The sequence below is a fragment of the Lepidochelys kempii genome, chromosome 11, assembly GCF_965140285.1.
Source record: "Lepidochelys kempii isolate rLepKem1 chromosome 11, rLepKem1.hap1, whole genome shotgun sequence".
Classification (NCBI taxonomy): Eukaryota; Metazoa; Chordata; order Testudines; family Cheloniidae; genus Lepidochelys; species Lepidochelys kempii.
Genome location: NC_136390.1, coordinates 14,006,097 through 14,031,838, shown reverse-complemented (window position 1 = coordinate 14,031,838; position 25,742 = coordinate 14,006,097). Strand labels below are relative to the sequence as shown.

Here is a 25,742-nt window from a genome sequence, read left to right as displayed (position 1 = left end):
CAAAGATTCCCCGAGCAAGCAATACAGCCTAGAGCGCTATTATCTTTCCAATGTCCTCATACTGCAAGGAGGGAATGGTGTTCAAAGGGAGTCCCTGGTTATGAAGCCCCATCAAGCTGCTAGTAAGCAGGGGCAGAGAGATAGTGCAAAGACCCAGCTGGTCTCTGGCCTCCAGCAGATCCCCTAGGATCAATGGGGTTTGAGATTAGGTGCTGCAGAAGGGGGCAGCCTGGCTCTTATGGAAAGGATTGAATATTTCCCATGGTGATTTCCCCCCCCCCGACAGACTCATTCAAACAGTTCAGGGGTAGGTGACCAGATGTCCCAATTTTATACGGACAGTCCCAATTTTTGGGACTTTTTCTTATATAGGCTCCTATTACCCCCCCCCCCCATCCCGATTTTACACATTTGCTGTATGGTCACCCTAGGGGTAGGAAGGATCCTCTCGATATATTCCTGAACTTTGGATCACATAGTTATGGTTTGTGAACACTAGATGACACACAAACTGGGCTATGTGAAAAATCAGGTCTGCCCCCTGCTGGTGGCATCAGAACTCTCCAAATGAGAGGCGGCGTCTCCAAACAGCAGCCATGAGATCCCAAATCCTGATGTCACTGACACTGATGTAAGTCCACAGTAACTGCACTGAGTCAGGGGAATTACTCTGGATTTACAACACTGCAACTGAGACCCAGATCTGAAAGAGCCTCTTAAAGAAAACAACCACAGAATCAAGAAACCAACCAGAATCAGCCTTCTAGTGAGTACTCTTAAGCAGGCAGGGACTGAAGTCCAGGGCTGCCTCTGACAAGGAGACTTTCTGCAAGTGTGTGCAGAGCAACTTTTTCCTAGCCAGAAAGAAAGTGTTTGCAAGAACCAGAGTGCTAATTAAGCGCTGAGTCAGCAATCTCTTTCTTTCCCTGGCTGTCTCTGCTCCATGCAGCTTGAAATGGGATAATGGAAAATACAGATGGCAAGACCTCTGATAGGACATCTAGTGCAGAAACAGTCATCAATGGCCATGCTAGGAACGTGGGAGGGAATCATGACTCACACTGCTGACTGCCTTCGTTTATTAGTAGAACGTAAGGGCTCCAGCCGGGAATCAGGCCATATTGTGCTCGGTGTCATGCTCACCCATGGAGTCAGATATTCAGAAGAGCTCAGGGCCAGTTTTTCAAGGGATCAATACCCAGAACTGGGGCCAGACTTTCAGATGTGCTCAGCTCACATTTAGGCTCCCTAAATAAGAACCCTGGAGACTGATTTTCAAAAGCCTGCAGGATCCAGCAGCTCTTACTGTGACAGTCAGAGCACCCAACAGGCTGCGTTCTTCTGGCCTCAGCGGTGTGTGCTGAGCATCTTTGGAAATGGAGATTGCTTGCTGGACCCACTTTCCACCATCACCCCGGTCCCTGTTACTGCATGGTGTTGTGGTGTGGTGTCGGACTCCCGCCTCGCTTCCAGTAGAATTAACTTTCTTCATTACAACCCGTTCTTGCCATGATGGTCTTTCTTTGGGTAAGTAGCTGTTTGTCTGCCACCAACCTACCCCTAACAACGTACTTTATTTTTTTTTCATCCCACTTGATTAGTCCTGAAGATAAGTGATAACAGATTAAAGGAGCTTCCTAGACCAATCAATCAGCTGTGGAGCTGGAGTCTTAACACTGCTCAGTGATGCCCCCAGGTTCCTATACCCATAGTGATGATTACTACCGGGTCTCCTGGGATTGCATTTAGACCATGGCTCAGCCATTTGTTTTCTTTTTTAAAGAAAGGCAAAAAAGTCTCCTAATTAAATTTCTGGCTATCAGGCTCCAGTAGCAGCATTATTCCTTGCTTTCATCAATAAAGAATAACAAATAATTACTCATATACATTAAAACAGGCAGACTCTTGTTAGAACCAAATACAGGAGAGCCTCAGAGCTACGAACATCTCAGGAATGGAGGTTGTTCATAACCCTGAAATGTTTGTAACTCTGAACAAAAAGTTATGGTTGTTGTTTCAAAAGTTTACAACTGAACATTGACTTAAAACAGCTTTGAAACTTTACCATGCAGAAGAAAACTGCTGCTTTTAACCACCTTAATTGAAAAGAAACAAGCACAGAAACCATTTCCTTACTTTGTCAAATATCATTTTTAACTTTCCCTTTATTTTTTTAGTAGTTTATGTTTAAACAAATACAGCACAGTATTGTGTTGGATTTTGTTTGTGTGTGCGTGTGTTTGTTTTTGTTTGTTTTTTGTCTCTGCTGCTGCTGCCTGATTACATACTTCTGGTTCCAAATGAGGATTGTGGTTGACTGATCTGTGCATAACTCTGAGGTTCTACTGCAGTAGAATCAGGACTCCTAGTAATGTTTCTGACACAGACTTGCTGGGTGACTGGGCAAATTAACCTCTCTGGGCATCTTTTAAATCAGCAAAATAATGCTTGCCTTGCGGGAGCATTGTGTGGCTCACTGAGGGTTAGATTCGTCCTAGATTTTAAGTAGGGGCACAAGACGGGGAGAGGACTCAAGCCAGTGATAAATCCTGGCTTTGAGGTACCTATGGAAATCTGCTGGTTAAGTATGTTGTGTTTCCGTCAGGTGGACAAAGAGAAAAAGAGTCCACTACTACTGCCAGCTGAAGGAGTTTCTCCTTTGGCTGAGGTGGTAGAGTACTGTGCTTCTAGGACTTGGTTCTGCTTTCAGTGAAGTCAATAACAGAACTATCATTGCCCTCAGCAGTACAAGAGCCGACTCTTGGTGCGGAGTTCCCCAGCAACTGGTGTGTGTATGTATGTATATGTCTATGTATGTGTATACAGATAGAAATAAAATATAGTGTATATACATATAGGAGTTTAGGTATTATGATGATGGCTGTGTTATAACTGCCTAGATAAAGATATATTGACTGTTATGACAAGGCACCAAGTCAAGAACGTCTACCAAAACTCTTGGTAGTTAAATGGCTAGGCTTATGCTTTGTATTGTACCATTCAGTTAAACCCATTATCTCCTAACACTAATTGAAATGGTGAAGATTTATGTGACGCTCAAGCAACTCAGAGTAAATTTTTGCCAGGCTAAGGCTGAGCTTTTCAAGTGGCCCAAGGGAAAATCACAGTCTAAATATCTGAGGCGCGTGAGTGAAATCCTGGTCCCATTGAAGTCAGTTGTGGTTTTGCCATTGTCGTCGGGCCAGCCAGGATTTCACCTACTCTGTGTTTGACGTTTGACTAAAATTCCAGAAGGGAAAGTTAAATTAAAACCTCCATCACTCAAGCAGAACTGAGCAATACTTTACAGCAAGTGTTTATGCCTGGGTTTTATTATATGTAAGTATCTATGTCTGAATGCATGTGTTAACATAATATGGATTTGTAGTATTTGAAATTTTTGTGCATTAAAGCAACAGAGAAAGGCAACAACAATTTACTCAGCTCTTGCAGATGACAAACCGAATAAATTAGTGCTTCACTTTAGGGAGGAAAGATAGTCTTGGGGCTAAGGCTACTGCCCTGCCACCTGTAAAACTTTCCTTCGATTCCTGGTTCTTGTGTGACCTTGGACAAGTCAAGGCCTGATCCAATGTCCATTGGAGTCTTTCTGCTGGGCTCTTCATCTTTCTGTTCCTCATCTCTACAATGGGGATAATAATAATTCCTTCCTCTTACCCTTTGCCTGTATTTATTGATTGAAACCATAAGCTCTTCTGGCAAGGGGCTGTCTCTTACTATGTGTTTGTACAGTGCCATAATAATTCACTTTGTTTGAGCTGCTTGTTGCTTAAGGCAGTGTTCTTTTTGCCTTGTGTTACACTTCCGTGTCAATCCCGGTTCATGTTGATGGCTAGAACCCGCTACCCTGTTACCCACGTATGTAAGTGCTGCCGACTGAGCCACGCTGACATAACGTCTGAGTTATTGATGCAACTTTCCTAAGGAATGTTCTCCAGTCTAATCACTTTCTTGAACTACACAAACACAATCTCTGCACCTTGATCAATTATTTAAGAGAAAATGATGCATTGAATTAGAAACTAAATATCATTTAATATGCTTCAGGAATTCTAATTAAGAGATATTGCTGTATTGCTAATGAAAACTTCAACTTTGCTGTGTTTTTAAATCTCACTTGAATGTAGATAAGCCAATATCTATATGCTTTCTTTTAATGTCTGGAATTATTTTGCCATTTTAATGTAATCAGTCTTTCTATTTTGCAGAAGTTGTCCTTGTCGGTTATTTGTTTTCTTTCTGTTGTGCAAATTACTCCCTTTCCAAGGTTGTTTGTTTAGTGTCAAGAGGTTACTAAACAAACAGAGCACAATCCTTAAACTAATCAACTCAAAGTGACAATAGAGATCAGGAATAATTCAATATTTAAGAGGGTACTTTTAAAATTGATCTGGAAATGTAATGTGTTAGTGTGTGTGTCCCCTATTAAACTGAGAAAGTTACAGGGAGCTATATAAGGACCGGATGCCTAAACAGTACTGTACTAGGAATCATTTTGTACTGGAAGGGTTGACCTCAGCCACACTGCTTTTGATTTCCATATTAATGCATTTACTCTTCCAACTGAAAGGACTCAAATAAAAACAAACGGCAAGCTTATACATAGAAGAAGTCACCTCACGAATCATCAGCCAATGCTCTGGTCCACAGTATTTATCACTCAGCTTCTGGCCCGGTGTCCTTGCACACAGTATCATGGTCATGATCTTGACCTCATATTTTTACATTCTCTCTCTTATCTCCCGCGTCCTTCCTCCAGTTGTCTATTTCAAACAAAAATGACAACTCTCCACTAAAGAGACTTTCCGGGTTACTTGCTGGTCAAGTGCTAGCCCTCTAAATAGGAAAGATATGTCAGTGAAGGGCCTAGCAAAGTTCTGGTACTCCAAACTATTTAATAATTAGCATATTTGGGCCTGATCCTGCATCCTCTGGACTCAGTGACCGAATACCCACTGCTCTCAATGAGCGTAGAATCAATTGGTATAGCAAGCCTGTAAGCCATTTTATGGACTGTATGCCCTATTCTCTCCTGCAGTGGAGTGCCAAACTGGGTCCAGTGGAGAGGGGGTATCAGTGAGCCAATTACAGCTTCCTAATTATATGCCAGCCTGGCCTCAATGTCAGGTAGAAAAGGAGTACTAGGGGCTGCTCTCTCTTATGTCACTTGCCGAAGGTCCCTAAAGGACCTTATGCCTCTGGAGGATCAGTGTAACAGAGCCACGCTCCTCCAAAGCACCCCATGTGCTATTATGGTGGGGCTGGCTGGCATAGGGGCTGCCTCTGCTTGGTTTGCACCAGCAGTGTTCCCCTTTCCAAGGGGATTTCTCACTAGCCATTTACACCCTGAATCCAGCCCCTCTGTGGTCAGGCTAGAGAATCTCACCATCTGTCTTTGTATTAGAACAGCCTGCGAGCAGGTATAAATTTTCAGATGGAAAACCAGGTGACAAATTCGGTTCTGAGTTAAACTGGCGGAGAACCTCCTCTGAAATCAGTGGCGTTACTCTAGATTTACACTGGCATACCCGAGAGTAGACATTGGCCCCAGAAACTCAGACCTGTCAGGTCTCTTTCCTCTGGACTCCTGTGTTGCATTAAGATTTTTATATCGTACAAAGAAGGAGGCTGGGATTTTCAAAGACACTCAGTGTTAGCTTACCTCTGCTCCCATTGAATCCAGTAGGCGGGTTACCATTGATTTCTGCGGGGGCAGAGTCAAGACACTACTGAGCACCTATGAAAACGCTTCCCTGAATGTTCTGCTGAGTGCGTGTTGCAATGAAACAATGTCAGTCTCGTTCCTCCACCTTATCCGAGTTATTGCGCTGGCTGGGTGAGGGAGGGTCTCTTGTCACACAACCGTATATCCCTCCCAAGAGTCTGGCTTCCCTCCAGTAGAAATGATCCTTGACACAGGAAGAAATTCTGAGAGGAAAGGAAGGGCTATGTGTGCAGTACTGCCAACGCCAAGAGTTCAGATATCATGAGTCAGCTCTCCAGAATTCATCAGCTCGACTTAAAAAGCCTGAGCTTTCCAGCCTTTTCTCCAGCGCCGTGAGAGCTAAAAACATAGAATCATAGAATCATAGAATATCAGGGTTGGAAGGGACCCCAGAAGGTCATCTAGTCCAACCCCCTGCTCAAAGCAGGACCAATTCCCAGTTAAATCATCCCAGCCAGGGCTTTGTCAAGCCTGACCTTAAAAACCTCTAAGGAAGGAGATTCTACCACCTCCCTAGGTAACGCGTTCCAGTGTTTCACCACCCTCTTAGTGAAAAAGTTTTTCCTAATATCCAATCTAAACCTCCCCCACTGCAACTTGAGACCATTACTCCTCGTTCTGTCATCTGCTACCACTGAGAACAGTCTAGAGCCATCCTCTTTGGAACCCCCTTTCAGGTAGTTGAAAGCAGCTATCAAATCATACTTTTCTTTTATAAAAAATGAAAGCTGAAAATTGCCCAAGCTCAGGACCTGAAGCTTTCAGAAAAACATCGACTAGCACGAGACGCTTGGTAGAATCACCCGAGTTGGCAACCCCCTGGTTCTCATGCAGCGTACAACCAACAGGGCCCAGTGCCTCCGTTTCATCAAAAGTTTGACATCTCAGCTTCATAGCTTAAGGTACTAGAAACATTTGACCGAATTCTAGTTTTGTGGAGAAGAAATAACCGTGCTGCATCATCGCATTTGTAGAGATACTGTATTCAAAATGTGTATGCACATTGTGTGTGTGACAAACATACAAATTAGCCTGCGCTCTGACTGAATCATCTGCCACAGGATGGGCCACGACATTCTTGTGAGAATTACAGGCATTAGCCATTGTTCCTTTGCCTTACTCTACTAATAACAGTCCCCTCACATCTTGATAAGCAGCTTAATCAGCCTAGCACTCTTGATCCAGAAGGAGCACGGACAGCTGGGGTTTCTGATCTGAAAGATGGCTTGTAGAAAAGCTGACATGTTGAATTAATGTAAACTCTTCCTCCAATCATCAGTCTGGGAAAAGATCCTGCAGCCAGACTAGTTATACCATGGGCATGCATCACATAACATGTTGAGTTCTTTCTGGCTTTTGGTTTCTCCCTCATGCTGTGGTGCTAATTGTTTTGAAAGTGTCAGCAGGATTGTCACTCTGCTTTTGTGGATATTGAAACTGGGGTAGATTAATTGAAACAGAGCAGCTGATAACAATTCAGTGGCTGTGTTTTCAAATTGCCACTTCTTGTGCTGCCGCACCTCACAGTTGTACTTCTTTATCACACAGTTATGTGACAAACTGTGTCACTGAGTCTTACGCCCTGTGGCTTTGTTTTTAAAACTTCTTATTTCATTATAAATACTCGCCGGTAAATGGACACCCAATATATTGCCTTGGCAACTCCGAGGCCAGGATGCAACGGTATCTATTGTTAGCACCGTTCCCTCTAAGCTGTGTACGTGTGTGCGCCCACAGATCCTAACCCCCGCACTCACGATGAAACTCCGCGCGCATAAAAAGTTGCACAGAAGCACAACAATTCGCACAGAAGAAATTTTTTGCGCACACGGCCTGTCAAAAATTAGGGGGAACATTGATTGTTAGGTTGCTCTGTTTCGTGTAGCCCAACATAACTGGCAAAGATCTCTCCAGAGGAAGAGTTCTTAGCTCAGTGCTAGCTGTGAAAATAGATGAGACTCCCTCATAGCCCTCCTCAAGGCTTATTGACTCCAATTCTGGGGCGGAGGCCCATTCACACCAAGCTGGCAGCACAAAAGGGCTAGAATTAGCCCCCTCGGAATACACCCTGTTCAGTGAGCCTCACCGACGGACATGGAGCTGGTGTAAAGGTTCTGTCCGCCCCTGGTATAGCAGGCCTGGCTGGAGTGCACTGCAATATAGCTATTCTCTGCTTCCCACAGCTGATGGAAAGCTAGAGGCCACTCTAAATTGCACTTGAATAGCCTTTAAAAGGCAGGGCAGCGAGTTAATGCATCTGTTCCCCCCCTGCCCACACACCCCCTGGATCGTTCCCCAAGCACAGGAATGAAGTAACTGAGAATCAGGCCCCCGGAGCTTAAGTAAGTCCTGTGCAGGCTCCCCGGACAATGGGGTTAGTACTCAGTGCTGTAAATGCAGACAGTGATTTGCAAGCACGTAAAAAGGAGTCAAACCCTGCCTCCCTTGTTCCCAAGCTGCCCCGTTCACTTCAGTGGGCTTACCCAGGTGTAACTAAGGGCAGAATTTGAGCCACGATTCTTTTCTCCAACAAGCTCGCAGTCAAGGCTGAGCTGCTTATATTTTTACAAGACATCTCCTCAAAAACTCTCTCCTTTTAACCTGTGACAAACTCCATGTACCCTGGGTGCTTGTACCCGCAGAGAAGAAGTGGGAGGGCCTGGGGAATCTGGTCCTTTGTAGCACACAGCCATAACCAAGGAGAAAAGCAGCACCATGGAGCAAACATATTTCTGCTAAGTGAATTTGAGGGGATTATCTCTGCTCTGCTCCTGAAAAATGTAATGGTACATTGACAGCCTCGCACAGTGTTTAGCTTGCATAGTGGGAAAGGGGCAGGAGGCTGCAGTAGGCTCCAGGGGTAGCCGGCGTAGAGCAGGATGACAAGAGACCCTCCCTCACCCAGCTGTTTTGGCTGAAAAAGGCAGCTCTTGGGTGACCGCAACATTTTGGTGAATTCATGTGGAATTCACCAAATTGTTTTTGTTGGGGGGGGGGTGGAATTTCAGAAAAAATCAAAATGTTTCGTTTTGATGTTTTGGAAACAACATTTTGACTTTTCAATTCGAAATAACTTCTTCTTCTTCCAAAATTGACATCACTTTTATTTTTCACCATTAAAACCAATTCCAAAACTGAATGAAAAGTTTGGGTTTGGGTTGAATAAAATGGTTCATTCAACCCAAAACAAAATGTTTATTCCACGTTTCAGTCTGAAAACTTTGCCATTTGGGTTGGCCCAGCATGAATTTTCCAAAATTTATTTTGTCAAGACAGCAGTGAACTGACAAATCCAGTTAATCGTACAACTCAATAAAAGGAGGTCAGACTAGATTATCATAATCTGGTCTTAATCTATGAATTTATTAACTTTCCATTTGGTGCATTCTGAACCATTCCAAAAGAAAAATAAAATAAAGAAATCACTTGAATTATTTTGATTTGCGATTAAGGAGAGTAAGAAAGAATCTGCCCATAAATCTCCATTGGCGAGATAATGAACGAAATGTGCAATTCACTTTGTAGCAGTCAACTTGAATTTACTCACAGCACTGCCCCACAGTGGACAGACTGGGAAACTCTTGGCATTTAATGGTGCAGTACACAGACAACACAACCCTAACCTTTCTTCTATACTAAGGGTTTGTCCACATGGGACAGTATAAACTAAGGTGTGAACTTAAACTAATTTAGCTATACTGGTGTATAACCCCCTGTGTGGACACTCTTATTCTGGTGTAAGAGTGCCTTTTTCAGTTTAGCTTATGTTGCTTGGGAAGCATTTAAGTTAAACCACAAAAAGCCGCTTTTATATGAAAATAAGAGCATCCTCATGGGATTTCACATTGTTTTAACTATAACGGTACCATTTTAACTGGCAAAGCTTTCCTGTGTAGACAAGCTTTTTTGTACACAGCATGGGAAGGAGGAAAGCAGGAAGAAAGAGCCAGAAGTTTAAGATGACAGTGAGCTTGAGAGATCGGACAACAGCATCTTTATCACAATGGGAGTTTCTTAAAAGTGGAAATTAAATAACCACTGAAGAGTAATCCATGAAGCAGAAAGAGGCTTGCATTTTCTTTTTCTACACCTTTGTTGTTTGCTATTGTTGTTTTTTACACAAAGTAAAAAACATGCATCAAGAAATCAAGTTCAACCACAACTGGAGAGCAGGACATTGCAAAGAGAACAAACTGCTATCTGATGCTCATCCTTTGTCACAAAGCTGAAATAAACAACAGTATTTCTTAAATATTAATACTGTTTGTATTTTCTAATCTTTCAGAAATTATTAGGGGAGTGAATCTATATAGACATACACACCCCCAAACTGTTTTGAAGAAGAAGTTAGATAGTACATATGTGTCACCATTAAAATATTCACAAAGGCTGTTGCAAGTAGTTAATTTTAACACAGCATTTGTAGTATTTACCGCACCGATGTATGTAGGGCACTCAGCCTGTGAAAGGTTGAGAGAAGCGGAAGTTCTGTTTGCCCATAGCTCAAGTAAACTGAGGTCATGTCTATACAAGGCAAATTGACCAGCATAGCTATTTAAGTGTAGCTATTCCAGAATAGTTATTCTGATATTTGGGAATAACTCCTCTGTGTGGGCTCTCTATTCGGGAATGAAGTCACTTTTAGTCTGGAATAGAACGTCCACACAGGGGTAGCTATTGTGGAATAGCAATGCTCTGGAATAGCAATGCCAGCCAATTTCCCCATGTAGACAGCCCCCGAGAGCACAGGGCAATTTCCTTGTCAATGTTCCCCTGCTCTAACATGGAGGGACAAATTATAGGGATTAAGGTTAGTTCAGTTTCCTGGCCAGTTTGGTCCCTGGTGTCCCTGCTGAGCCTTCCAACAAAGGTGCCGTTTATAGCTGTGTCTCTTGTGGTGTGGATATCTGTCTATAAAACCTGAGGCCACCAACAATTACATCGGCCTCTTCTAATGGTTTTTCAGTCACTGTGGACCCAGGTTAAACCCAGACTGTTGTCCTCAAAACGAAGGGCTCCGTATCCAAATACCAGCCCCCTGAATGCTGATACTGTGATATTTCTGGAGCAGTAATTGTTGTTAATGATTTAAAAACACATCTCGCTTGCATAGTGCATGTTTGTATTGTCCCCAACAAAACAAAAAGAAGCTACAGCCCAGCGAGGTTAAGTGAATTGCCCCAAGGCACAGAGCTGAAAAGTGGCAAAATCAGGTCTGCTGGCTCCCAGCCCCTCCTCTAATCACTAGACCACACTGCCTGGCAGCGGAGAGCTCTCTTAATAAAATTACTTCTTAAGTAACAACACCAGTCAAATCACATTATAATCGCATTAAATCCACAATAGTGACAGCAAAGGCACAGTTAATCACCTGCGGGCTTCCCCACTGCTACTGACATCAGGAACCATCCAGACAGTTATAAATCTAGTCAGCATTTAAAACCGAGACCTAGGGAACAGTATGTTTTCCCTTGTCTCCGTGGGCAAGGACAACACACTACAAGTACCAAGGGTACAACTGTCAGTACAACAGAATGAACTGTCAGGCCGGACTCCAGTTATGGCCAGCGCTTTGATCGTAAAACCTGTTTGATTGAGAAATGAAATGCTGAGGCTGCGTGTCCTTTACAGGGTGTGTTTTTCAGGTTTAAACTAAAGTGACTCAACAGGAACTTGGTGCAAAGGGCAGATGCAGAGTGGGTTGCCCTTTCTATATGGGACCAGTGGATCGTCCCCTTTATTAGTTTTGGATCATCTAGTCAGTCCCCTCTGTAGATTCTTTATCTTCCAGCACACTCAGAAGTCTAATGTCCCTGACTGTGATGGGGTTCTCCAGCTGTTTACTTCCAATAGAAAACGTAAGCTCTTTGGGGGCAGAGACTGTCTCTTTGCAATATGTTTGGGCAACCCCTAGCGCAAGGAGGCCTTGGACTATGACTGGGCCTTCTATGTGCTACCGCAATACCAATAATAATTGTCTCTCCCTATCATGGCTAGCTGACAGTGTAACAGCTCAAGGAAGAGTTAATAGCTGAAGCGTGTAAGGTGTTATGCCATGCACTGGCCCAGCAATCCTAGTAAAGAACTGTATGTTGCTCTTACTGACAAAGCAACCTCCATGCTGCTCCTGCAACAGAGGCATTATCTGAATGAAACTTCCCTATTTGGGGTGGGGGAGGTTCTGTGGTTCAGTTGCTGGAGAAGATTCAATGTGACAAAGTTCAGTCTGATCAAGAACTTTGAGAGTCAGGAATCTCCTGTTTAAAAATACGAAGTTCTAGTAACATCACTGTTTGGAAGGTCCACAGTTTTCTACTCAAACAAGGCTTTGATCCAGCAATACGCTTAAGTATAAGCTCAATTTTAAGTGTGTGAATAGTCCCTTTGAAATCAATGGCTCTAATTGTGTACTTGAATTCTTTGCAGGTTGAAGGCCATAAGCCTACTCCAGCTGAAGTCAAGGACAAAACTGCCAATGACAGCAAAATCCAGGCCTTTCCAGGCAAAATCCTCAACTAACTTATAAAAGGTTACTTAACCACATTCTCCCCTTCAGCTTTTTTTGGCTCCTGGCACACACGTTTGTTTTCTCCGTTAGTCAGCTGATGACACATACCACTAAACCCCTCTGCTAAATGTTCACGTCTCGTTTGAAACTGCCTGGAGGTGTTTAATTAGGGCTCAGTTCTAGCACACACTGCCACGGCTTCCACATCTTATTTTAAAAAAAATATATATCCCCGCTCTGTAAACATTTAGTGTGACATCAGTGCTCATTTCCCGGATGGCAGCTGGATTAACGCAGTGACTCTTCAGCTCCAGCTGCTGTGCTTTGAGAGAGATGTTCTGGCCGACACCTACCTTCCTGTTGTAATTATTGGGTTTACACATTTGCCCCAATCGCAAGTTCAGCGGTGGGAAAGCAACTGGAACATTTTGTAATCGCATATAATGATGGTCATGAAAAACGGTACAAAAGGAAGACAGGAAAACGAGATTAGTCCAAACAAAAAGGTCTTCTTCTATAATTCAACAGCGGTGCTAAAATCATGTCTTGTAAACAAACAAAGTGTAAAACCAAAAATCAGTAAACCAGAATTGGTGTGTCAAAAATTAGGCCTAATTGGTATGCATCCCTCCCTCCCTTTTGGGGTACTTAAAAAAAACAGTCAGACTTTCAAGGGAAATCAGGGAGGGACAAACGCAAACCAAGACTAACTTTAAAAAAAAACGAGAAACGGGGAATGCCCAAGCTTCACCATCACAGCTGCCACCCCATCCCCACAGACACACACACTGCTCCTGGGACCCCAAGATCCAGCATGATGCCATTGGGCCTTTGTCATCCTGATCCCAAGAGATCTCTTGACCAGAGTGAGGGACCCAGATAACATCACCACCTCCACCGCTCCTCTAAATCCCAACCATCTTCTGGGATGTGAGACTTTCGTCACACACCCGCTGGTGTGTCCTTTTCCTTCCCCACCTTCTTTTCTTTCCTATCTCTCGCCTTTTTCCTTCTGTCTACTAAGAGTCTGGCTTAGCCTTGCAATGCTGTTGTAAGCCTGTGACCAGAGCAACAGCTAAAAGCAATGCCTTAAACAGCCCAGTCCCGGTACAAGTTTGCCAGGTCTCAGAGTGGCCGATAAGACCACGGGCTGGGCCTGTGTTTCTATAGCAGTGAGTCAACACCAGGGGCAGAAGCTGTATTTTCTAACTTTACTGTTCTAGTCTTTCCCCTTTTGTTTGTGTTTGCCTTGTTTTGTCTTGTGGGAAACAGGACTGGACTTTCACAACAGCTTCAATCCATCAAACTAATTTATTCTCTTTTCCCTAAAAATATAGTTAGTAGCGTCTTTCATAGCAGCAAAGAGCCTGTCAAACAAGAGGGGATTTCTTTCTAAGAATTCTTTTCAGCAACAGGGAAAGGGAACAAGGGACGTTGTTACAATAAAACCTTATTTAATACTTTACACTGCAAATGTTTTAACTGTTTTTCTGTAGCTTTAATACAGGATACAATCAATTAATGGTCTGTTTGCCATGGTCTGAAGCCAGCCGAGGTCTCTGTAAACCAAACACAATCCTTGTTTCAAACGGTTTACTGCTAGCTAGTTACAGGGTCAAGTTAACACCTTTGACACTGGGGGCTCATCTATTCCATCTAAATTAATACAACACTCCCAGCCGGCCAGTCCCACTCATCCACTGCAGCAAAGTGGCTTGGTTGGTTCCAGGAGGAAGTTCAGACCTTATCGTCACTTGAACGTCAGTGCTGGTTGAAAGAGAACTTATTTTGCAGACTTTAAGTGTATAATACTTTAACAGAAGGAAAAAGAGAACTGAACATTAGTTTGGTATGACAGAGCCAAGACTAAATTAATTCCTGAATTCCCGCTCTCCAGCCTCCCTTCGGATCTGTGCTCTTCACCTCTCCTTGGGTATAGATCTTCATTTTGCTGCTTGCAACCCCCGCTGCTCTAATTGCTCCAGTTCATTTTGTTGTTTGGCTCTGCCCTGATATGTTTGTTATCTGCCTGGTTTTGGTGCTGTCCATAAATTAGAGCAAGGTTAAATATGCACCAAATACCCAGTATGAAATAGCCATGTAGCATATGGAGACACAGCTGCTGACTCTGTGGGTGCTCTGAGGCTCAAGCACCCACCAGAAAATATAGGGGGTGCTCAGCACCCACAGGACTGGATGAATCTTTTCTGGGCCCCTGCACCAGGAGCGTGACCCTGCCCCCTCTCAGCCTCTTTACCCCCCACCACAGGCCCTGCCCATGCTCCATCCTGAGGCCCCGCCCACTCTCAGCCTCTTCCCAGAGGCCCCACTCCCGCTTAGCCCCCCCCGAGGCTCCGCCCACCATTCTGACCCGCAGCCCTGCCCCCACTTAACCTCTTCCCCCCAAGGCCCTGCCCACCGCTCACATGGCGGGGAAAGGCAGAGAGAAACACCCACCAGCAAAAACAAAAGCCAGCACCGGTGTAGGGAGATGTACCTGGGCTTTTTTCCTTTTAGTTTAGTTGGCCCAAAATTATCTGGAAACATTAAAAGTGCCCTGTCCTGAGTTTTGCAACAGGTAGGAACGATCACACTTTGAAGACTGATGTGGTTCATCACTTTGCTCCATGGACCAAAATTTGAGACTCACTGGATTAACCGAACAATGCTTGTCTCATTCTTTCCCGCTCATTCAGTTCTGCCATTGACTTCAGTGGAGCCAGAATTTTACCCATTGTGTTCAAACTACTGCAATCTCTTCGCACATTTCAATACAGTGATTTGCAATTCCCACAAAGTCTGATGTAAAAAGTTAAAGGAAATTGTACCTATTTTGCTCCTTTCCAATATGTGAAATTTTACAAGTGACTGCAAAATCCTGTCACACTTATTTTAGGCTGAGAGGTGTTTCTTTCTTTTTTAAACATTCAGCGTGCCTATGTGAACAATGCTATCACTGAAGTGCTTGGAGCTGTACAAGCAAGGTCAATCCCTGCCTCAAAGAGTTTACCGTCCAAAGGCCAGACACAGCTAATCCAAACCTTAATGGCGCACGCAGAGGAGGTGTTAACGAAGATCGTTAAATAGATGCATTGGTGTGGGTTTCACCTTCTGTCCTTTCCTCCTCCTGGGAACACAGCTGATGCTGAGTATCACCACACCTAATTTTTAGGCACCTTGAAAATTGCTAGGATTCTCAAAGTCTGAGTTAGGCACCTAAGCGCCCAATGTAAAAAATGGGGAGATATGGGCACCTCGGGATGGACTTCACAAAAGCCAGCATGCCAGGTGGCTCCTCACCTAAACTAGCCAAATTTGACACGATAAGGGTTGTGTGCTAAGCCCTGCCCCGCTCTCAGAGCGATGCACCCACAGCCAGGCTGCAGGAAAATGCCTCCCTCGGTTTGGAATTCGCAGCTGCAAACATGCAGAGTTAATAACTTTTAGCCCAGTGATTAGGGCACTCTCCTAAGATGCAGGAGATCCCCGGGCTCAAGGCCTCCCTCTGCCTGAAGGAGAGAAGGGATTTGCACAGGGCTCTGCCATGGCTCAGGTGAGTGCTCTAACCACTAGATACAGGGTATTCTGATGTGGGGCTCCTTCACGCTCTCCGGCTGAAGCTGTTGCACTGTGGCTTAAATAGTGACCGAATCACTGGGCCCGAGCGAGGAAGCATGAGAATGATGCTGTAGCTTGGTGGTTAGAACATCTGTGTGGGAGCCCCAGAAACCAGGCCCCTGCTGCGATGACTTTTAAAATGACTTGGCTCCAGTAGAACACCTTCAGCAGGAGAGCCTGAGGGAGGCCCACACCAGACTATCCAATAGCTCAGTGATTAGCACACGCCCCTGAGCTGCCCGCACCAGCTCCCTATTGAAATCCCTTCGCCCCGTCAGGCAGCGGAAGGATTTGAGGCAGGGTTAGCCACTGGGCTCAAAGCTATGAGGGTCCTCCCCTCCCTGGAGTAAGTGTGCGTAAGTTCACCTATAGGAGCCCGAGCTGGTAGGCAGGCTTTGATTCCACCCACCAGATCGGCCCCCACAAACCAGTCAGGCAGGGGAATGTCTGTCGTCACTCAGTCTGTGCATCGCTCTGGGGCTTAGGTGTCCGGACCCCTGGGCTTAAGTGTCCGGACCCCTGGGCGCACTGAGGCAAAACCATAGGTACCAAGAGAACGTTTACTGCCAACGTTTCGGCGTGGAGCATGTTTAGCAGCTCCTGAGCACGGGGGCAGCAACAGAGCGAGGTGCTTGCGATGCCGAGTGGGGTCTGATTCTGGGATTTAGGCAGACGAAGTAGCAGTTAGTCCTTTTGTGGCCGCAGTGCTAAGCACTGACTTTGTGCTCAGCCTGGCTCTAGCTAGCTGTTGCTTACGTGAATGCCACCAACAAAAAAGTTCACAAATTCAATCAGCCACAGAAAGGAAGCACCAAGTATTACAAAACAGACCAGGAGCAGGGGGGAGGAAAGTGTGTTTTTTATTTAAGCTCCTCTTTAAAATGAGCCGGCTATACCAGAAATAGATTAACCAGATGTATCATGCACATAGCAATGGTCTGCTGCTTCTGGAATAACTCTGCTCATTTTGTAGGACCTCCATTTCTTACGCAACTGACTCGGATTTCATTTCCCACTGATCTCAACACAGTCACCCTCCGACAAGCCACTGCAGCCCTCGTCTGCAGAGTCTGCGAATGCTGCGCAGGTGAATGTCAAGCTGGAGGTAGTAGATGAAGGTAGACGCTCCTCTGTGGGGTTCACCCCTCTAAAGTATTGTTCTGTGATTCGTTTGTGTCCCGAAAACATTTAGGCCCGACACCAGGCTGACTGAAGGGTGAGCCAGCAGTTCCATAATAACCCCCATTTTGCAGATGTAAAGTCTTTAATACGGGACACTTGGTCGGAGATTAAATAAGAGCTGCTCAAACAATTCTGGATGTAATAGACCAGAAGTTCCCTCCCCCACATTTACCCAACATTTAAAATGAGCCAAAACTTTCATATGGAGATTAAACAATCATGTCTGTGATCCCACCTGAGCCTGGAGGGGCGGAGTCAAACTACCACAACGAGGGTGGCTGAATATAAACCCCATTCTATTGATATTTCGACGCTGCCGTTTCAGCTGGACGTTATGTCCTCTTCTTATGGGGCCTGATCCTGTGTTGTGATGTACAACTGCAGCTCCCAGGGACTCTAGTGGGATCTGTGGGTGCTCAGCAAGTGGAAGAGCCCAGCTGATGACTGCTTGGGCTGGTCAGGATTTAGGGAAACCCTGTGCGTAGCTGGGCAGTATGGCTTGTGTGAGTCAGCTTGGGAGCTGGAGAACCCAAGAAAGTTACAGGGCCTGTCTGTATCCAGCAGCCTTCATGAAGATTTGCGGATGATACTAATTTGCAAATTTGCGGATGATACTAAACTGGGAGGAGTGGTAGATACGCTGGAGGGGAGGGATAGGATACAGAAGGACCTAGACAAATTGGAGGATTGGGCCAAAAGAAATCTGATGAGGTTCAATAAGGATAAGTGCAGGGTCCTGCACTTAGGACGGAAGAACCCAATGCACAGCTACAGACTGGGGACCGAATGGCTAGGCAGCAGTTCTGCGGAAAAGGACCTAGGGGTGACAGTGGACGAGAAGCTGGATATGAGTCAGCAGTGTGCCCTTGTTGCCAAGAAGGCCAATGGCATTTTGGGATGTATAAGTAGGGGCATAGCGAGCAGATCGAGGGACGTGATCGTTCCCCTCTATTCGACATTGGTGAGGCCTCATCTGGAGTACTGTGTCCAGTTTTGGGCCCCACACTTCAAGAAGGATGTGGATAAATTGGAGAGAGTCCAGCGAAGGGCAACAAAAATGATTAGGGGACTGGAACACATGAGTTATGAGGAGAGGCTGAGGGAGCTGGGATTGTTTAGCCTGCAGAAGAGAAGAATGAGGGGGGATTTGATAGCTGCTTTCAACTACCTGAAAGAGGGTTCCAAAGAGGATGGCTCTAGACTGTTCTCAATGGTAGCAGATGACAGAACGAGGAGTAATGGTCTCAAGTTGCAGTGGGGGAGGTTTAGATTGGATATTAGGAAAAACTTTTTCACTAAGAGGGTGGTGAATCACTGGAATGCGTTACCTAGGGAGGTGGTAGAATCTCCTTCCTTGGAGGTTTTTAAGGTCAGGCTTGACAAAGCCCTGGCTGGGATGATTTAACTGGGAATTGGTCCTGCTTTGAGCAGGGGGTTGGACTAGATGACCTTCTGGGGTCCCTTCCAACCCTGATATTCTATGATTCTATGATTCTAAGATTTTGGAATCCTTTCTCGTCTTTACCACCAGGGGCAGCACAGGAGGAATGGCACAGCTTGAAGCCCACGTCTCAATGTTCACTTCCCTGAAAGGCACAGGACCTGCCACATCCCTCTCCCCTTACTTTGTAGTGTGAGCTATTTCCATGTCATTGTGCATAGGTGGCGGGTATCGAAGGCCAGGGGAGGCTAAACCTCCCCTAACCCAGGCCACGGCCCCACCCACACTCCCCCGAGGCCCAGCCCTCGCTCCCCCTCCCCCACAAGGCTGGCCGGAGCTTAGTCCAGCCAGTGGCCTGGAGCTCAGGGCCTGGGCCAGTGGCCAGGGGTGGCTTGGGCCAGCTGGCAGCCCGAGACAACTCGCGCCAGCCAGCCAGCACAGCTGGGTCAGCTCAGGATGGCACAGCTAGGGCAGGCCAACTGGGGCTCCTCCAGCCATGGGCAGGGGGCTCGAGGCTCCTCTGGCCTTGGGGAGAGGGGGGCTTGGGGCTCCAGTGGGCAGGGCCTCGGGCAGAAGGGGCCAGGCTGGCAACTAGCCTCCCTGAAGGGGGGATTCAGTCGCTGCCCACATCATTGTGTTCTTGCATGCAGTATTGGGTCACAGTATCAGCTCTGCATCTGTCAGATGAAAGGAAGCACTCGTTGCAATCCACCCACTGATTTCTGAGCCAAAAGTCCTTCAAAGAATGTTGCACAAATCCACAAATGCTAGAGATTACATTTAGATCTCTGACTGAGATGAAAAAAGCTTGTGCAGCCCAGAGAATGCCCTACTGGCCATCCACACAGAAGCTCAAAAGTCCTCCTAAAGCCAAGTACCATTCAATTTGCATTGTCTTAGGGGTCTATTTTCCTCTGTAGATGTGTGTAACTTTCAGTAAGGTCAACGGGAGTTATGTGCAGAGGAAAACTTGCAATTGTTTCTAGATCCAACTTTTCCAGGTGGTAAAACTTACACATTTGGCAAAAGCCTCCCATTTTGGGCCAAAGCTCCCCCCCCTTTCAAATAATGACCATCACAAACACAGAGCATAAAGATTTGGAAGGCCAGCAAGATACAAGCAGCTTCAACAACTTGGTAGAGAGGTTGCCATCAGCTGCTGAAACGCTTAACCTGTTCCAAATTTCAGACACCCACTGTGTCAATCTAAGAGAAGACTATGGCCCCTCATAGGCATTTCCCTATGTTCCTTTGCAATCTCTAATGTGCACAGGGACTGCTTTACCTTATGTTCATTATTTTGTTTATTTACATTTTTGCAGGGAAGCTATTTCAATATATCCCTTGGCTAGGTGGTCAACAGTCCTTATAATTACCAAACTGTTTTGCGCATAGCTCCCCACAAAGCCAGGCCAATATAGGCAGAGTACTTTTTAAATATTCTTTTTATTATTTTTTCAAACAGTAAAAGAGAGAAGCTGGCAATGTTAAGCATGTGTTTTTCCTTAAAATTACATTAAAGTGCTAAGTGAAGTGAGAAGAACACCCTTAATGCTGCATTTGGTTATATGCTGGAAATCATGACTATAAAGTCAGTAATGATGACAGTGACCCTGGTGTTTTCTTGAGCAACGGTTTCTAAAGGGGAAGCAAACACACTATGGTGAAATCAGCATACCGCCCACTTTAAAACTAACGTGTGCATATGATGGAGGCATGTCAAGGATTCAGGCACTTGAAAATATCAGCCAGTTTCCTGTGGCATAACTGTGAGGGTCCAAATTATACTTCTGCCACTGATGAAGCTTAGCATCTAATTTTGGAGGTGTACTACTTGTGCTAAAGGACCATTTCAAAAGTAAGTCACCCCCCACAAACACAGTCCTTTTCATCTGGCCCACTCAATCCGTTATAAAGTAGTGAAGATGGGAAGCTAAGATGGACTGGTTAAATAACTGGCCCCAAATTACAGTGAGTGTCAGAGATTAGCACTCAGGAGGCCTGGCTCCCAGCCCTGTGCTTGTACTGCTGACCATGCATGCCACCCTCTGTATTGTTCGTGCAAACCAGCAGCTGTCCCGTGATATATCATAAATAACAGAGCCAGCCGTACTACAGTTTAAGTTGACTGTGCAAACAAATCAACCAGAGTTCAGCAGCACCGTTCATAGATTTTAACACCAGAAGGGATCGTTGCAATAATCCAGTCTGGCTTCCCGTATAACACAGGCCATCGTAGTTCACCCAAGAGTGAGTGAGGTGACAAATACATAGCCAGATAGCTAAGAAAACCTGCTATTGCAAAACATAAAATGGCATCCATGTTACCAGGCAACTTTACTTTTCCATTGCCTAGGCAGCTAGGCAGAGAAATCAAATCTGAAGAGCAATTTAAACAATCCGTTTAAAGGCTGATGCTCATGGACTTTAAGGTCAGAAAGGGACCACCATAATCATCTAGTCTGTCCTCCGGCACATTGGAGGCCACAGAACCTCACCCACCCCCCACTCCTGTAATAGACCCCTAACTCTGGCTGAGTTACTGAAGTCCTCAATGCATGATTTAAAGACTTCAAGTTACAGAGAATCCACCATTTACATTAGTTTAAACCTGCAAGTAACATGTACCCCAAGTTGCAGAGGAAGGCAAAAAAACCCAAAAAAACCCAGGGTCTTTGCCTAAGTTCCCTCTAAACTGCACGACCGCACAGCTGGCTGTTAAGCCCTGCACAGGGACTCAGGGCTGTGGTGGGGAGAGACGCCCCGCCCTCAGCCCAGCTCAGCCCCACCAGAGCTGCCGCTGGGGAGAGGCACCTCTCCCCCAGTCCCGAGCTGCTGTGGTGAGAGAGGGCTGAGGTGGGGAGTCCTCTCTCCCCGCCCCAGCCCCGGGACAACCTGCACCCCCAAACCCCTCATCCCTGGCCCTACCCCAGAGCCCACACCCCCTGCTCCCCAACCCTCTGCCCCAGCCCTGAGCCCCCTCCAGCATCCCAAACACCTCATCCCCAGCTCCACCCCAAAGCCCACACACCTAGCCAGAGCCCTCATCCCCCCACACCCCAACCCTCTGCCCTACCCCTGATCCCCCTCCCACACTCTGAACCCCTTGGCCCCACCCCCACCCCATGAATTTTGTTATGTGCACCAATATGAAGGTGATGTGTCTGTATTCTCTGTAGTAACTCAGAGCCTGCCCCACCTAGTGTCCCATCAGTGGCTGTTGGAAATATTTGCTGGATGACTTCTGCTTAAGAGGGCTATAAACCAAGATGAATTCATCCTTCTACTTCCTTGCAGCAATTACTTGCCATTTAAGGCCCACATAAGAAAGGAAAACTTGGCAGTCCTAGTAATCTAGTAATAGGGAAAGACAGACAGCTTTTAGGTAGCTATTGCACTAACTCAAAAGGAAATTAGTCTAGACACCTATCAAGAGTTCTGTTTTGTCATTAGACTTGAAAGAGAAGGTAGTATTTTGGACTTCTGCCCCCCATTCCCCAATAAATATATATAAAATCAAGGTGATCTTCTGCACCCTGGGTTTATGTAGGGCTCACAGTAGTTCATCAGTTTGTTTTCACACCATTCACTTTTTTTTTGGTGGTATTGTGATTCTCAGAAAATGACACTCACCAATGAATTCAGAGGTCTTTATTTGGATTTGGGCTATTCTGTGAAAAAAGAATAGCCCCCCGAGTGCTCAGGCAGCCCCACGCTTGCTTTCAAAAAGCACTCATGTAAATTCACAGGCTTACCAGCTACCCAAGAACGAATCAAAGGTTCAGGGACAATATAACAAAAATTAATTAACCACCCGTCAAAACCTCCACTGGTCACACGCTTACAGGCCCTGAACCTGCACCATTCGCGTCAATGAGAGCTTTGCCGTTGACTCCAGTGAGGGTAAGCCCACGGCACGTCAGCCAGCAACGCTCTCCTTATATCTTAGAGAGAGAAAAATGACCCTCACAGCAGGCCCTGAAGGCTAAAATACTTGGGCTGTGACAGAGCAAACGAGGCTGAACAGGCAAAACACCGGAAGGAAAGAATCTCATGGAAATCAATCTGCCCAGGGGAGGGAGGGGTGTCATGAATATAAAGGGAAGGGTAAACCCCTTTGAAATCTCTCCTGGCCGGGGGAAAGCTCCTCTCACCTGTAAAGGGTTAAGAAGCTAAAGGTAACCTCGCTGGCACCTGACCAAAATGACCAATGAGGAGACAAGATACTTTCAAAAGCTGGGAGGAGGGAGAGAAACAAAGGGTCTGTGTGTCTGTCTATATTCTGTCTTTGCCGGGGATAGACCAGGAATGGAGTCTTAGAACTTTTAGTAAGTAATCTAGCTAGGTATGTGTTAGATTATGATTTCTTTAAATGGCTGAGAAAAGAACTGTGCTGAATAGAATAACTATTTCTGTCTGTGTATCTTTTTTATAACTTAAGGTTTTGCCTAGAGGGGTTCTCTATGTTTTGAATCTAATTACCTTGTAAGGTATCTACCATCCTGATTTTACAGGGGGGATTTCTTTATTTCTATTTACTTCTATTTCTATTAAAAGTCTTCTTGTAAGAAAACTGAATGCTTTTTTTTTTTATTGTTCTCAGATCCAAGGGTTTGGGTCTGTGGTCACCTATGCAAATTGGTGAGGCTTTTTATTCAACATTTCCCTGGAAAGGGGGGGGGGGTGCAAGTGTTGGGAGGATTGTTCATTGTTCTTAAAATCCAAGGGTCTGGGTCTGTAGTCACCTAGGCAAATTGGTGAGGCTTTTTACCAAACCTTGTCCAGGAAGTGGGGTGCAAGGTTTTGGGAAGTATTTTGGGGGGAAAGACATGTCCAAACAGCTCTTCCCCAGTAACCAGTATTAGTTTGGTGGTGGTAGCGGCCAATCCAAGGACAAAGGGTGGAATATTTTGTACCTTGGGGAAGTTTTGACCTAAGCTGGTAAAGATAAGCTTAGGAGGTTTTTCATGCAGGTTCCCACATCTGTACCCTAGAGTTCAGAGTGGGGGAGGAACCTTGACAAGGGGTATCAAAAGTGGAGCCACTCGACCAGCGATTCCCCTTCCAGCCTCTCCTCCCTAAGTGGAGGGTTTCACAACTGGAGGTGGACGGCGCCTAAGTGGATGCTGCATCCGGCAACAGGAGGCTGGGAATCAGAGGTGTTAGTGGTGCTGGAGGGCTCTCATCCCTCATCGCAGCCTAAGCTGCAGATCCAGGTCTCCCCACAAAAAGGCGTCCCCAAGGTGTGCAGAAGGGGGAGATCCACGACGCCGAGGCAGCAGTCCCCCTCTTCCAGCCTCCCCCAAAAGAGCTCCCAGGAGGTCAGTAGCCCTGTTGTCCTGCATTGGGAGTGAATTAAAGACAGAGTGATAACTGTAAATCCCAGGGAGGTCCCTTGCGTTAGGCTGATTGCGTTTAGCCCTTTTTTGACGTAGATGTTTGTTTTTTCATTTCATCTGGAATTCTGCCTGATAATATTTTTTAAAAGCAACCCAATAAAAAGTTGACACAGGACGGACTTCTGTAGGTACTAGCGTGCAGCAGATCCGCCGGCTTTTGCACAGTACACTGATTGCACATTGACAGCGGATGCTTTGTTCGAGCTGGATGCAGCACTGTGATTCACTCAACCTGGAAAGGTTTAACTGGGATTAGTGTAGTAATCTTACTATGCATAACGCTGCCTTCTGGCGACATTACAGTGTATGCTGTCAATATGTAATAAGAATGCTATGCATGGTGCATTATGGAGTTTTGGGAATCAAGGGGATTTTTGTATATTAATTGCACCCACAAGAAAGACATAGGAAGCGATTGGCTTAATTAGCTCTATTATTTCTCACACAAATAGTTAAATTACATTGCTATCACTCTCTTACATGATGCTCGCTTTTCAAAGGGACACACTGCAGTCTACAGCCCAAACCCCTCACAGGGGCAACGCAATGGTACGCCAACTCCCTGGAAGAAATCGAGGCCTGTTGTGCCTCAAGGACATACGGGGCTCCTAGGGAGGTTGCTAGCTGGCTGGTGAGAGGAGCCTATGCTACACTCTTTGCAAATGTGGTGTTATCGCATCCTTTGAGTGCAAAGACTCTCATTATCAGGGTGGGGCATAGGGGGATCAGAACTTCCTTGAACCGTCTTCCTTTCTTCTGCACCTGGGAAGGGACTGGGTACAATATGGCCCTAAAGATCTATTGCTTCTTATGCCTACACAGCACAATGTGGCTCCCAATTGCCAAATGTGGGTGCCGGACATCAGCTGAATTTAGTTCACCTACGGCCAGATTCTGATTTCAATGACATTGGTGTAAATTCGGAGTAACACGATTCAACAGGAGTTTTGCTGAATGTACACCTGCATAGCTGGGAGTAGAATTTGGCCACATAAATTCCCATTATAGGCAGCTAAATGCCAAAGTAGTTTATTTCCAAACCTAAGAACTCAATGTACAATTTTTAAAAAGTAAACCCCAGGTGGATCTGATCTCCTCTACCTTATGCATTCACAGCCTGTAACAATTCACTGTGAACAGGAAGCTTAAGAAACAGACTCAAACTTTATAATGGAAACGCAAGACACAAAATAAAAAGCGAAGTGCATCTCCAAATCTCAGGATCCTCCCCAAGGAACTAAACAACCTCTACATTATCATAACATTTAAATAGAGTCTTAAAACAAAACAGGATGAAGCTGATTCTCAAACTTTTTCATAGCATGGGCCACATCTTCATAGAAAGATTATCTCAGGGACTCCTCCCCTCCCATTCTCACACACCAGTCCCCTCCATTTAAGCTCAATGGGTATAACCTCATTTCTCTCTCATAATCAAGTAACTAGCAATTGGTTACGTGGAGCAACATTAAGAAAACATTTAATCTGTTTTTAGCTTCTTTTAATGAGATTTAGCAGCTGCAAATGAAAAGGAGAGCTGGGACCATGTGAATGATCAGTCCCTGTGGACCACAAGCAGATGTCCACAGATCACTGTACTAAAAATGTACTGTCAGAAATAATCATGCACTAGCAGGGATGCGGATTGGGTCAGCGCATTGCTCCTTTCTGTTTCTAACCTGAATCATTCCATAAAAAGAAGTGAGAGAGACATCATCACAGGTTCATAAAGGGAAACGGCACCTGTTGTATTAGAAGGTAAAATGTGCAGTGCACTTCAGTTGGAGAAGCCCAAAGGACTGGAAACCAGATATTTATAGTCCTCTTCTTGGCAAACAAATCTTGCCA

General features: G+C 45.4%; 1 protein-coding gene across 1 annotated transcript in view; it reads right to left on the bottom strand.

The window, feature by feature from the left end:
• Nucleotides 1-25,742, bottom strand: part of C11H2orf76 (chromosome 11 C2orf76 homolog) — a 222,657-nt gene that overhangs the window by 54,822 nt on the left and 142,093 nt on the right. The window lies entirely within an intron of this gene.